We start from the raw sequence: 12,437 nt of genomic DNA, 5'->3' as shown, positions 1-12,437 counted from the left end.
TCTTCCTCTTCGAACTTTATCACTGCTGGCCCTAGGTCCCGGCGCGAGAAGGTTCTTAGAGGAGTCTTGGCCTAGGCCTTTCTGGAACACAGCCACACTGCAGGCTGTATGCCTGCCATGTCCAGCTTTGTACTTGGACGGAAGGGTATATTGAAGAAGAACACATGATTCTTTTTTTTTTTTAATTTTTTTATTGTTATGTTAATCCCCATACATTACATCATTAGTTTTAGATATAGTGTTCCATGATTCATTGTTTGTGCATAACACCCAGTGCTCCATGCAGAACGTGCCCTCCTCAATACCCATCACCAGGCTAACCCATCCTCCCAACCCCCTCCCCTCTAGAACCCTCAGTTTGTTTTTCAGAGTCCATTGTCTCTCATGGGAAGAACACATGATTCTTGTCCTTAAGGAAAATAATAGAAAGGTCACATGTTAGAGAGGAAATGGGTGAACGAGATGGTCCAAACCCTCTGTTTTAAAACCAGGGATTTTGAAATTGGGAAATGAAAGCTTAGACCAAGTTAGTTAAGAGACTTACCTAAGGTAAGGTTTCATTGGTTAATGTCACAAACAAGAATTAGAATCAGAGTCAGTTTGTAGCAAATGCATCCTGCGGATCCAAATCCAAATGTCAGTGTCACTTAAAACCAGCTTACAACAGACGGACTGAGGTTCTTACACAGTTAAGGTAGCTGATAGGGAAACCTGCCCTTGGTTTTCTAGATTCAAACTAACTCTACCCACCCCCCACCCCGTTCTGGGGTTTCAACCAAGTACTGTCAATACACTTGAAGTTGATTCAAAATGCTTTTCGGAGAACCATCTCAGTTCAGCTTTGCAGGCCCCCTTCCAAAGAAGAAACAGACCGGCATTCTATCTGGGCTAGACCCAAGTCAGGCTCTCCTTGCCTGGGAGTGTGTTGTCTCTCTGTCTTTGGCAGTCTGATGGCTAAAGCTCCAGGCTCCTGCTCTTCAGTCAACACAATCAAATATCTGCAGTGTTGGCTCGACTCACAGGCCTTAATCTTCAGCTCCCAGAGTGTTGAGACAATTCTTTTTTTAAAGAGGCATTAAGGATATATTAAGCTTCTCTTCCTTGAATTCTCTTCCTGAGACTTCTATCATTACCCCTTTGCTAGTATTTACTAAGTATCCAGTATGACCTAGGTACTAGAGAAAACAAGACAGACTTGGTCCATACCCTCATGGGATTTTTAAGTGCCATGGCTAATCACTGTAAAACCAAATTCGGTTGAAAAATAAAATATGATGGACAGCCTACAGCTTTCTGTCTCCTTAATCCTGCATCCACCCCACCTGGCAAAATGAGAGATCTAATATTCACGTTCTTCAGAGTTCTCTTGGCTTACTTCCCAGCTGTGGTCAAATTCTCTGCATGCTTATTCCTCCTTTTCTGGATTACTTGTGGAATTGCCAGGAGGGCAGAGACATGAAGAATGCAGGCAGTGAGGGGGAAAAAAAAAAGCATCTGCAAACGATTGACTGAAACCAGTTGTAGTTGGACAGAGTCAGGGTTCTCAGTTGCAAGCAACAGAAACCAACTCTGATCTAAGCAGAAAAGGAATTTGTTGAAAGGCTATCGAGTAACTCACGGAATCACAGAGAAGGCTGGAGAAACAGGCTCAGAAAACACAGGGCCCAGGAACTCAGGATCATACCCCAGGCCACAGGCACAGTCGCAGCATAGAAAGGGAGAGATGAGGATACCACGGCAGCTGCTGCCCAGTGGTTCCGCACCATATCGCACTGCTACCACCTTCAGCCCCGGACACTGGACACCCGCACGGGCACCACTGCCCTGGGAGCCTGGATATTTTTGTTGCCCTGCAACATCCCCCAGAAAGGCTTCTCCCCTGTCCCTGTTTGTTGGTACCAGTAACTCCTTCTTCTTCTTCTTCTGTTTTTTTTTAAGATTTTATTTATTTATTTGAGAGTGTGTGCATGAGCGGAGATTGGGGGGGCGGGCATCGGGCAGAGGGGGAGGGGGAAGCAGACTCCCTGCTGAGCAGGGAGCCTGCCACAGGCTGGATATTAGGACCCTGGGATCATGACCTGAGCCGAAGGCAGATGTTTAACCAACTGAGCCACCCAGGTGCCCCGGTGCCAGTTAACTTCTGATTCCATCTGAAGTAGGTACACCTGTTTGACCAAGTCCCGCTGTGGGTCCATGTCGAAAGGAGACTAGAGAAGGAAGCATCTGGCCTTTGGGGCTCTTTCTTAAGGTACTAAGATTCATGAGGCAGTAAATGTCCTGAGCTTGGGAGAGGAGTTCAGGTGCTGGGTAGCCAAAAATGACCCCAACTAACCCCCCTTCCTCTAATCCCAAGTGAAGGGGAGAGCCTGGATCAACATTGCTGGCCTACCAGAGAGTTGGAAATGAGTCCGGTATACACGTTCTAGCACCAAGGGCAGTATGCATTGACCTGAGAAGCAAGCCCTTTAGGAAGCAGGGTCAGCACAACCAGTTGACCTCCTCTCACGGAAGGAGGGAAAGACTTCTCCCAGGCTGTCCCTCTCCCTCCCCGGCCTCCAGTGCGGAGAGGAGAGGGGGTGGTGGGGAGGCTTCCTGATGGCTCAAGCAGCCCTTCCACCTGTACCTAGATTAGCTCTGCTTGCTCCAGCCATCCTTTTTGGGCCAGCAGGAAGGAAATCGAAGCTGCCACCATCTAAAAACAGAAGAGCAAAGCCTAGGTCAGAGAGTTTTACCTTTGGCTTCGACCTCCCATCCCAGACCTGCTACTTAGTCTTTCGATAATCTGTGAATCTTGACATACGGTGATTCATCTTGGTTTTGTCACTGTTAGTCACCAAGCACAAGGACTGGTGCATCGGAGATGGGGGCGATGGGTAGGGCGGGGGGAACATGTGTGCTAATCAGCCAGCCTTCAAAGCCCCAGGCCACAGTTTCCTCTCCTGATGTTGTGCAGCCCAGGGGAGGGGAGGGGCGGTTTAATCTATGGTTTATTTTTTGTTTGTTTTAGTCTCCCACCCATTTAGGGAGTTGGTTAAAAAAAAGAAGAAGAAGAAGACCCAAATAAAACCAAAAAAGGAAATTCTTTTTTGAGTCATCTAATTATTTGTTCTCTGCCTTTAAAGAGCGGCAAACTAATCCCCAAACGTAGCACTCATAAAAGGATGATACACATGGTCAGTCAGGGTCTCAAGCCATTCCCAAGATCCTGCTCTGGGGTGGGCCCTTGGTGACACACTGTTTTCCTTTATCCTTTTCCTGGGGATGTGGCTGGGAAGTACCTTCTAGGCAGGGTGGGTAATTCCAGCAGTCTGATTCTGGCTCGCAGGGAGCAAGGTCGCGTGGGAAGTGGAATGTAGCTGCTCCCAGCCATCCTTCCTCTACCCCCTACCACAGCCTAGTTTCTACAGCATCCTCACCTTTTCCCTAAGGCTGTCCGAAGCTGCTAGGGGAGCCACACATAAAGGCGTCATAACAGCTCTGGGCAGTTGAAAACTTCTCAGTACCCCTTTATTAATCAGATCACTGGAAATTAATACATTTAGAATATATTAGTTTAGCTCCTTATAAAAATGCCTTCACTGAGCCAAGGTTCATTAGTATAGTCCCAAATTTCTTACAAAGGAAACATAAGAGATAGGAAAAAAAACCCCACATTTTTTGTATCTTCTGAAAACTCAAGTGAAGACGTTATCTATTATGTTTCTCAGAGTCCTGCCTTTTAAAGATCTGATAAATTTCACTTAGCTTTTAGCATGAGGAAAGACATTACGTTTCCGCATGAGCTGATATTGCTTCCTTTTTTTTTCAGACAGTAAGAGTGATGTAACCAATTTTGTTTCCCTTTTTGCTTTGCCTGTCAGGGAGCCCAGACTTAAATTTAATATCCATTGACAAAATTATCTTATCTCCGGTTCCTGCTCTTCCCTTTCCTCTATGTGGTTTCTCATCTCCCTTTTTATCTTTCCTTTAATTGCCTCACCTTTTTGTACATTTAATTTCAGCTACATCAGAGTTTTTAAAGATTTATTTATTTATTTATTTAATTTGACACAGAGAGAGCGTACAAGCACGGGGAGCGGCAGGCAGAGGAAGAGGGAGAAGCAGGCTCCCTGCTCAGCAGAGAGCCCCATGTGGGGCTCGCCCGGGATCATGACCCAACCCAAAGGCAGATGCTTTTTAACTGACGGAGCCACCCAGGCGGCGCCCCTGCCACCAGAGTAACAAATAGCAAAGCCAACCAACCAATCAGTAACATGATCAAAGTCACCCAGAACTTGATCTCACTTTTCTGATGTCCCCAGGCTAGTTAGAGAGACTAACTCACAGGCCAGAACACATGAAAGTATTATAAGAATATGTTCAAGTACTAAGTTAGAAGAATAAAGATTTTAGGGGTTAAGGAGACAGATCAGTGAAGATTGGAGCAGTCAAGGAAGGCTTCCTGAAGGAGGCAGTACTTATTGTAAGCTTTGAAGGCTTGGATTCATTTCGTTGGACCCGCTGTATGGTTGGGTTGGACTAAAGGAGGCTGTGGGACAAGGACCTGGGACTTTGTCTGGTTGGCTCTTTCCTGGGGGGCACTCTCTGAACTTCTCTGAGTGGCCAGTGCACTGCTTTCTGGGGAGCAACTATGTGAAGGTGATAGGGTCAGTTCTCAGTAAAATGGTGAAATAGGTGGCACTGGTCTGGGTGCCATTGACGTTTTAGATGGGACAATCCTCCGTTGGAACTATCCCGCCTACTGCAGTATGTTTGGCACCCTGGTTCACACCCACTACATGCCAGTAGCCATCCCCAGTCACTGGGCCAGGCCCGTGTGTCTGCACGCTTTCCCTACGCCTCCTGGAGGGCGGTAACCACCCAGGTGAGACCTACCACTCCCTCAAATGCCCAAGATTCTCCTCTTTAGCCTGCCATCCTCAACTAGGATTTCTAGATTTGCAAACAAAATGGAGAACTCCCAGTTAAATTTCAGATTTCAGATAAACCACAAATGATTTTTTAGTATAAATATGTCCCCAATATTGCATTATCTGCCACCTATCTGAAATTCAAATTTAACTAAAGGTCCTTATTTTATCTGGAAGCCCTACTCACAGCCTGTCACCAGCACTAACAAACCCGCCTCCCAGAAATTCTAACTGGGTTGATCATTGCTCTGTGTGCTGAACCATCCCCTACTTCTTCCCTGTGAGACCCATCTATTTTGCATTTCAGTTCCTCATGTTCATTCTCTGTTCTAAGTCTCAGTGGGATGGTAGATACATTTAATCAGATGAGCAAATTCTTAATATGTAGACTAGTTATCCCAACCAGATAACATCTTTAAAAAAATTACACGAACATTTGTATTAAATGAAAAGAATCTATGGGGCAAAATGTATTTGGAATTGGTTCCGGTATACACATAATTCAAAATTACAGCCAATATTTTGTATAACCAGATACCATCTTACCTTAACATGGTTAAAGTACACACCAGACTCCAGAAGGCCCTCAAACTGAATGGTGGCGGGGAGGACAGACGGGGAGATAAGAACCATTCTTAGGGCTTACGGTGGATGCCACGAGACCCCAAAATTTCAATGATTCCCAAGTTTGCCTGCACAATGGAGAGCTTTAGAGATGACTGATGTCTGGTCCTACCCTCAGAGACTCATTGAATTATTCTGGGGTGGAGCTTGGGCATAGGGATTTTTTGAAACCCCCTTGCACTCCCCAGGGTGGTTAAAACGTGTAGCCAAGGTTGAGAATCACTCATCCACTTTCTGAGAAAAGAGAGAAAAAGGAGAGAGCAAGATATGGCATGAGAGGGAAAGAGAGAGAATGAGACCCGGGTTTCAGGTGCTCTGCTTGGCATCGGTCATTGAGGCGATTTGGAAGAGTCCAGAGGCAAACCCATTCCACTCAAGTTGGGGACAAAAAAAGTTCAAGAGAGTCATATACTCCAAATGTGTTCCATTTCCAGCAAAACAGATGTGAAAAAAGAACTTTTGAAGAACCCAGAGAGTGCTCCATTTTGTGCCAGATACTGTCCTTAGAGATGCCCCAGTTTACAAAAAAGAAAAAACAAATCCCCTAGAGAGAGCCCCACTTTTCTTTACTACCGGGTGACTTAACCAACGCCAGCACCAGGGTTAGAGGCCCCGGCTGCTCACACGCGTGGCCTTGCCAGTGTTGGCTAAGGAGCCAGCTTCTGATGTCGCCCTGGGCACCTCCGAGGGAGAGAGAGAGAGAGGCAGGCTCCCCTCTGGGCTCCAGTGGGCTGCGAGCCCAGGATGTCCCTGCGCTATCACACACACCGGCCTCGCCGCTGACAAATAGGTCAGCAGCGACAGGGCTCCAGCCTCCACCAAGAAGTGTTTGCCCCTGGCAGGAAGCCGCTTCTGCAGAATTAAAAACCATCAGAGTTGATCAAAGGAAGTGCAGGGTAGGCTGGCGGGCGGGCCAGATCCTAATCTCTGCTCGCTGGCCTCACACATCAGTGCGCATGAGTCACCCCGCTGAGCTCAGCGGACATGCTGTTTGGATTAGGCTTTTACAGGCGAGGTTTGCCAAGCTCGCCTTTGCCTTTGCCGGCTCAGCTCGCTGCACAGAACAGCGGAGAGGTGAGGAAGGAAGGTGGGGATGTGGGTTAGATGTGGCTGCCCAGGTGCCGGAGAGGAGCCCGTTGGCTCCCCGGGTACACAGGACTGTGGCACCCACCAGGGAGCAGCTGTGAATCCCCAGCCGGCCTTCTGGGCTTGGCCTGATGAACCCCCTCATGAGCACAGAGCCTACACCGGGCCCACACATCCTTCCTCTCCTGCCAGCTCTCCAATTAAGATGTACTATTACAGGACGCACATTTTGCCTTCACTCAGTCACTTGCCTCTCAACCAGCAGGAATTCCTTTTCTCAAAAGCAGGCAACACTTCACCACTCAGGCATCTTGCTCAAAAGCAGTGGAGTCCAGCAAAAAAGGGAGGGAAGTCAGAAAATAAAAATTCCTAAATTAAGAGCCAACCCATAAAAGCAGGGCTTCCCCTAGTGCCTGGCTGGTGTGACATCACCATGAATTACTCAATGAAAATGGTGTCAGAGTAGCAGCTCGATTATATGTGGAAAAGTTCCCCAAGAAACAGAACTCTGCAGAAAATAAGTAAGGGTAGAAGAATCCCGCCCCGCACTTAGGTCTTTAAAAGCTGCCTCCAGAAGGGCCGATTTCCCTGGGCAAAGAGCAGGGTGGGATCCTCTTCTGAGCGGCACCTGGCAAGGTCTGGGTGCTCAGAGTTGCTGTAGATAGAACCCAGTGGTTTGCTTTGCTTCCTTCTGTGGGACCAATGGTAGGAACAAGACCAAAATCCTTTGTTTCAGACCCTGCCAAGTTTTGCTTCTGTGCATGGTAACTTGGGAAGAGGCAGCCCCCGTTATTTTGGAAGCCAAGGATTTTTGGCTTGTGGTCTCTGCTGGGATTCTCTTTAGAGTATTTTAGACTCTCATTTATTAAAGACATCTAAATAGAGGTGGCAGTCCTTGACACTTTCAAAATAAATGTTGCCACCAGTCCCGACACCACCACCCTAAACCACAAGTTTTCCAACTGACCATTGCTCAATTGGCTGTAATTTATTTATTTATTTAAAGATTTTATTTATTTATTTGACAGAGAGATAGAGAGAGAGAGAACAAGTAGGCAGAGCGGCAGGCAGAGGGAGAGGGAGAAGCAGGCTCCCCACTGAGCAGGGAGCCCGAAGCAGGGCTCTGTCCCAGGACCCCAGGATCATGATCCGAGCCAAAGGCAGATGCTTAACTGACTGAGCCACCCAGGAGCCCCAGTTGGCTGTAATTTAAAAAGCATTTCTTGTTCCTGGCTTCAGGTTTCTTCTTATCTATCTTTAATTCTCGGGGTGATCGTATTGGCTCATGAAACCTGGCTTTCCTTTCCTCCTTTATTATCTTCACTTGGAAGTTTTCCACTGTAATGGGAAGGTACTACCCTGGATAATAGCCTCCCGGTTATTAAAGCGTGGCGCAGCAGTATCGTATAGTGGTCAGGGTCTGGCTGGCAGGAAAGCCCGCATTGGAGCCCTGGCTCTGCCACCAAAGAGCAGTGTGACCTTGGAACAATTTTCTTAACCCTTCCTGCCTCCATTTTCTCATCTGTAAAATATGGACAGGTGAGGTGACTCGTTGGTGAGGACTAATGAGCTAATGCAACTTAGTAAAGTCCCTGGCACCAAGTAAACACAGAATCCATGTATTATTTATATTGCAATAATTACTCCGCAACCAGCCTTATAGAGCTAATGGTGGTAAGCTTAATAAGAATCGATAGCTTACTCTTTCCGTCTGCAATTCTCAATGCCCAGAGAGTTAACATTTGCTTTAATCAAAAGTATTTGCCTGACGGTACCTGTGTATTATTTGTTTAAAAAAAGACCATAAGAGAAGAGGGGAGGATCATTTTAAGTGATTAAAATGTACTTACCCCTGGGGCGCCTGGGTGGCTCAATCGTTAAGCGTCTGCCTTCGGCTCAGGTCATGATCCCAGGGTCCTGGGATCGAGCCCCGCATCAGGCTCCCTGCTCCGCGGGAAGCCTGCTTCTCCCTCTCCCACTCCCCGTGCTTTTGTTCCCTCTCTGGCTGTCTTTCTCTCTGTCAAATAAATAAAACCTTTAAAAAAAAAATGTACTTACCCTTGGGTGTTCCTTCTAGAACTGGAAGAAGAAAAGTCTCGTAACGCTCCAGGGTTTGTTATGGATGGTGGCCACAGAGTGCGGATTCACTTCCTAGTGGAATCTGTTAGTAGAGGAAGCCCTGGGTAGGAATTTCACATGGTCCGATGTATCAAAAAAGCCCATCTATCAAACTTCTACCTGTTCTCTGGGTAGCAGGGGATGATGGTAACAATTGAAGGTCTTTCCTTTTAGAAAGACACAGTGACAGGTGGTGTTTCTGGTGCACACATAGGCAGTCTACAGGTGGAAGCTGAGAAGGGGGGATTGGGGCTGCTCTGCATAAAAAAGTAAAGCCATATCTTTATTTAGTTGGGCAGAATATGTTACCGTTAGGAAGGTAGCCTCCTTAACATGGATTTAGACTGAGACTGATGGTTGTCTTTGGGGTGTGTGTGTATGTGATCTAAGAGTTACTCACAGGAGATCAGAAGACCACGGGAAGAATAAGGAGGGGTATCTTGACTTTGTGTTGGCAGAGGGACTTGGAAGAGAACAAGAACTGGGGAAATGAAGCGTACCATGGATTACTCTGGGAATCATCTAACTACATGGCATGATCCTTAATGGAGTAACTCAGACTTTGGAGAAGTATATTGTTGTGGGTTATTTCTATCGTAATTACAGATGATCATATTTGGGGTAGAGGGTAAGGGTTGGGTAGACCTTGTTGGGTGGGAATATCATGAAAGGAGGGTTCCATTAAAACATAAGCCCTGTGATAGCTTGTATTATTTTCTGTTGTGTTCACTGTTCTATTCCCAATACCTAGAACAGTGCCTGGGACATAGTAGGTACTCAGTAAATGTTTGCTGAGTGAATGAATTTCGCCATGGAGAAGAGAACAGTGGGTTTACAGAGGAAATGAAGAAAAAGAGGGTGGGCCTTGGACTGGTGAGCAGTGCTAGGAAATGGGGGATGATGAAGGGACCTTCTTCCACTGGGCTCTGGGAACAATCATATTTAATATCCACCTTTTTTTCCCCTTGTACTTATCCCAAACTTACAATGAAGTGGGTTACACATGTGTGTATAAGACAACAAAGACAAGTGTGGTTTCCCTGCGTCATCCCTTGAATTGTTTTCTGTTGCTAGTATAACAAATTACCACAAACTTAGTGGTTTAAAAACACCACAGATTTATCATCTTACCCATCTGGAGGTCAGAAGACCTAAAATCAAGGTGTTGGCAGTGCTGTGTTCCTTTTGGAGACTCTAGGCTAGCATCTGTTTTCTTACCCCTTTCAGCTCCTAAAGACTGCCTGCATTCCTCAGCCCCTTCCTCACATCTCTCTGACTTCTGCTTCCCTCACCATCTCTCCTTTTCTGACTCTTACTCTCCTGCCTCCCTCTTTCCCTTATAAGGACCCTTGTGATTACACCGTGTTCCCCAGGATAATCTCCCCATCTCAAGGTCCTTAACTTAATCACATCTGCAAAGTCCTTTGCCATGTAAGGTAACACATGCACAGGATCCAGGATATGGGCATTCTTGGGGGGCCATTATTCTGTCTACTACACCCCTGAGACCACGTCAGTGTCACATTGAAGAAGAATGGCAGCCTCAGAGCATAGGCTAGGACCCACACCAGAGCGAGCGGAGACCTTGGCTGAATGTGGAATTTAGAAGCAGGTGAAAGCAGAGGAACAGGCCGCAGCCTGGACCGGCTTTGGAGCTGAGAGACCAACTCCCTTTCTGCAAATACACTGGAAGAAAGTGATTCTTGGTAACAAAGGCAGAAAAAGAAAAAGTCAAGGTTACAGGGGCTGTCCAGACAGCACTCAGGTTACAGCTCTTTCCAGTTTGGGGGTTAAGAATTTGAGACAATTTGTAAGGGGCAGCGCCTGGTTTATAGCAGGTGTGCAATCCACTAAGAGCCATCTGTTATTAATACCAGGTGGAGAGGGGTCGGGGGGCTTCCAGAGCCCCAGGTGCCTGGGGAGGCAGGTCTATATCCCCGACCTGGGGGAAACAGGAAGACGTATCAGAAGGGAATAAGGTATGAGGCAGGTGTGTCGAGGTAGAGTTTCAAATGCTCTTTATCTTAACTTCTTCCCACACGAGCTAGGAGGAAGCATCTGGCCAGTTCTTTAATGAAACTTGGAACTCACTACTAGAGTCAAGTTGGAAATATTTTTGCGGTTTTTCTGTGGGGGAAGAAAGTAATAAATCTTTCTGTTGTTGAAGGAACACCTTTCAGTGGTGTAGCTCTGAGAGGGATATAGTATTTTTTTTTTTAAAGATTTTATTTATTTATTTGACAGAGAGAGACACAGCGAGAGAGGGAACACAAGCAGGGAGAGTGGGAGAGGGAGAAGCAGGCTTCCCGCGGAGCAGGGAGCCCGATGTGGGGCTCGATCCCAGGACCCTGGGATTGTAACCTGAGCTGAAGGCAGACACTTAACGACTGAGCCACCCAGGCGACCCCCCCCTTTTTTTTTTTAAAGATTTATTTATTTATTTTTTTTTTAAGATTTTATTTATTTATTTGACAGAGACAGGGAAAGTGAGAGCAGGAACACAAGCAGGGGGAGTGGGAGAGGGAGAAGCAGGCTTCCTGCCGAGCAGGGAGCCTGATGTGGGACTCGATCCCAGGACCCTGGGATCATGACCTGAGCCGAAGGCAGACGCTCAATGACTGAGCCACTCAGGCGCCCTTTATTTCTTTTAAAGAGAACGAGAGAGAGAGTACACACATGCTCAGCAAGGAGGGGTAGAGGGAGAGAGAGTGTTGTTGTTTTTTAAAGATTTTTATTTATTTATTTGACAGAGAGAGACACAGCGAGAGAAGGTACACAAGCAGGGGGAGTGGGAGAGGGAGAAGCAGGCTTCCCCCTGAGCAGAGAGCCCGATGCGGGGCTCGATCCCAGGACCCCCGGGATCACAACCTGAGCCGAAGGCAGACGCTTAACGACTGAGCCACCCAGGCGCCCCACAAGACCTTGTTGTTGAGGAGATTGCTCATTCAGCAGAAATGTGTCGAGCCCTTGCTTTATACCTGCCACTGTTCTAAGTTGAGGGGTTACAGTAGTGGCCAAAATAGACAAAAAATAATAAATATGTGTCAGGTTGTGATAAGGGGAAACAAGGCAGAATAAAGGGGTTGCTAGCGGCAGTGGATGTGTGTTATTGGATGTGGGTGGTAGGGAAGGCTTGTCTGATAACGGGGACTTGTGCAGAGACCTGAAAGAAGTGAAGGTGGCAAAGGGGCAAGTCATATACCTCAGGCATCTGAAGGGTGGTCTAGACGGAGGGAACATTTCTCAAACTATGTGAGAACAGCTCAGTTTCTAGTGGGCATTACGTACAGTGCTGGCTCAGGTTACAAAATCCGTCCCACTCTCTAGGCACAGCCCTCACCCACAACTGTAGCCCCCAGCAGCCCCTTTGTATAACTTGTCCCAACCTCCAGCCACAGTTGCCTGGACCTGAAGAGGGCATCCTGTCCAAACTGGGACAATCAGAGTCCGAGACAGATGCTGTGGTAGCAAATTGCATAAAGTGATGAGAGCTGGGTGGAGGAGGGCATTAACAAGGGGAGATCAGCAGTATGCTGCCTGCCTATGCCAGCTGACCTGGGGTTTCTAGTAGAGGAGACTCAATTAGAAGGCCCGGCGGCAGGCAGAAGCCCAAAGCCAGTGTGGGATCTTCGTGACTGAGAGCGGGTTTATCAGTCTGTCCTTGAGTCAAAGACTCCCCCCAAGGCTATGCTTAGGCAG

General features: G+C 47.2%; 1 long non-coding RNA gene across 3 annotated transcripts in view; it reads right to left on the bottom strand.

Annotated features, from left to right (window-relative positions):
• Positions 1-214: 214 nt before the first annotated feature.
• LOC144379209 (uncharacterized) overlaps positions 215-12,437 on the bottom strand; it is a 36,029-nt gene continuing 23,806 nt past the window's right edge. Inside the window, exons 3-6 of one of the 3 annotated variants that reach the window (XR_013441672.1) lie at positions 8,679-8,781; positions 3,417-3,522; positions 545-2,692; positions 215-409 (exon numbers count right to left, since the gene is read on the bottom strand). This is a non-coding gene — a long non-coding RNA (uncharacterized LOC144379209). Of the gene's footprint in view, positions 2,693-3,416; positions 3,523-8,678; positions 8,782-12,437 lie in introns of all 3 variants that reach the window. The other 2 variants (XR_013441673.1, XR_013441674.1) reach the window with 2 other exon arrangements.

The sequence above is a fragment of the Halichoerus grypus genome, chromosome 10 (genome assembly GCF_964656455.1).
Source record: "Halichoerus grypus chromosome 10, mHalGry1.hap1.1, whole genome shotgun sequence".
Lineage (NCBI taxonomy): Eukaryota > Metazoa > Chordata > Mammalia > Carnivora > Phocidae > Halichoerus > Halichoerus grypus.
Note: the sequence above shows the minus strand (reverse complement) of the source record. Positions and strands in the feature narration are given on the sequence as shown.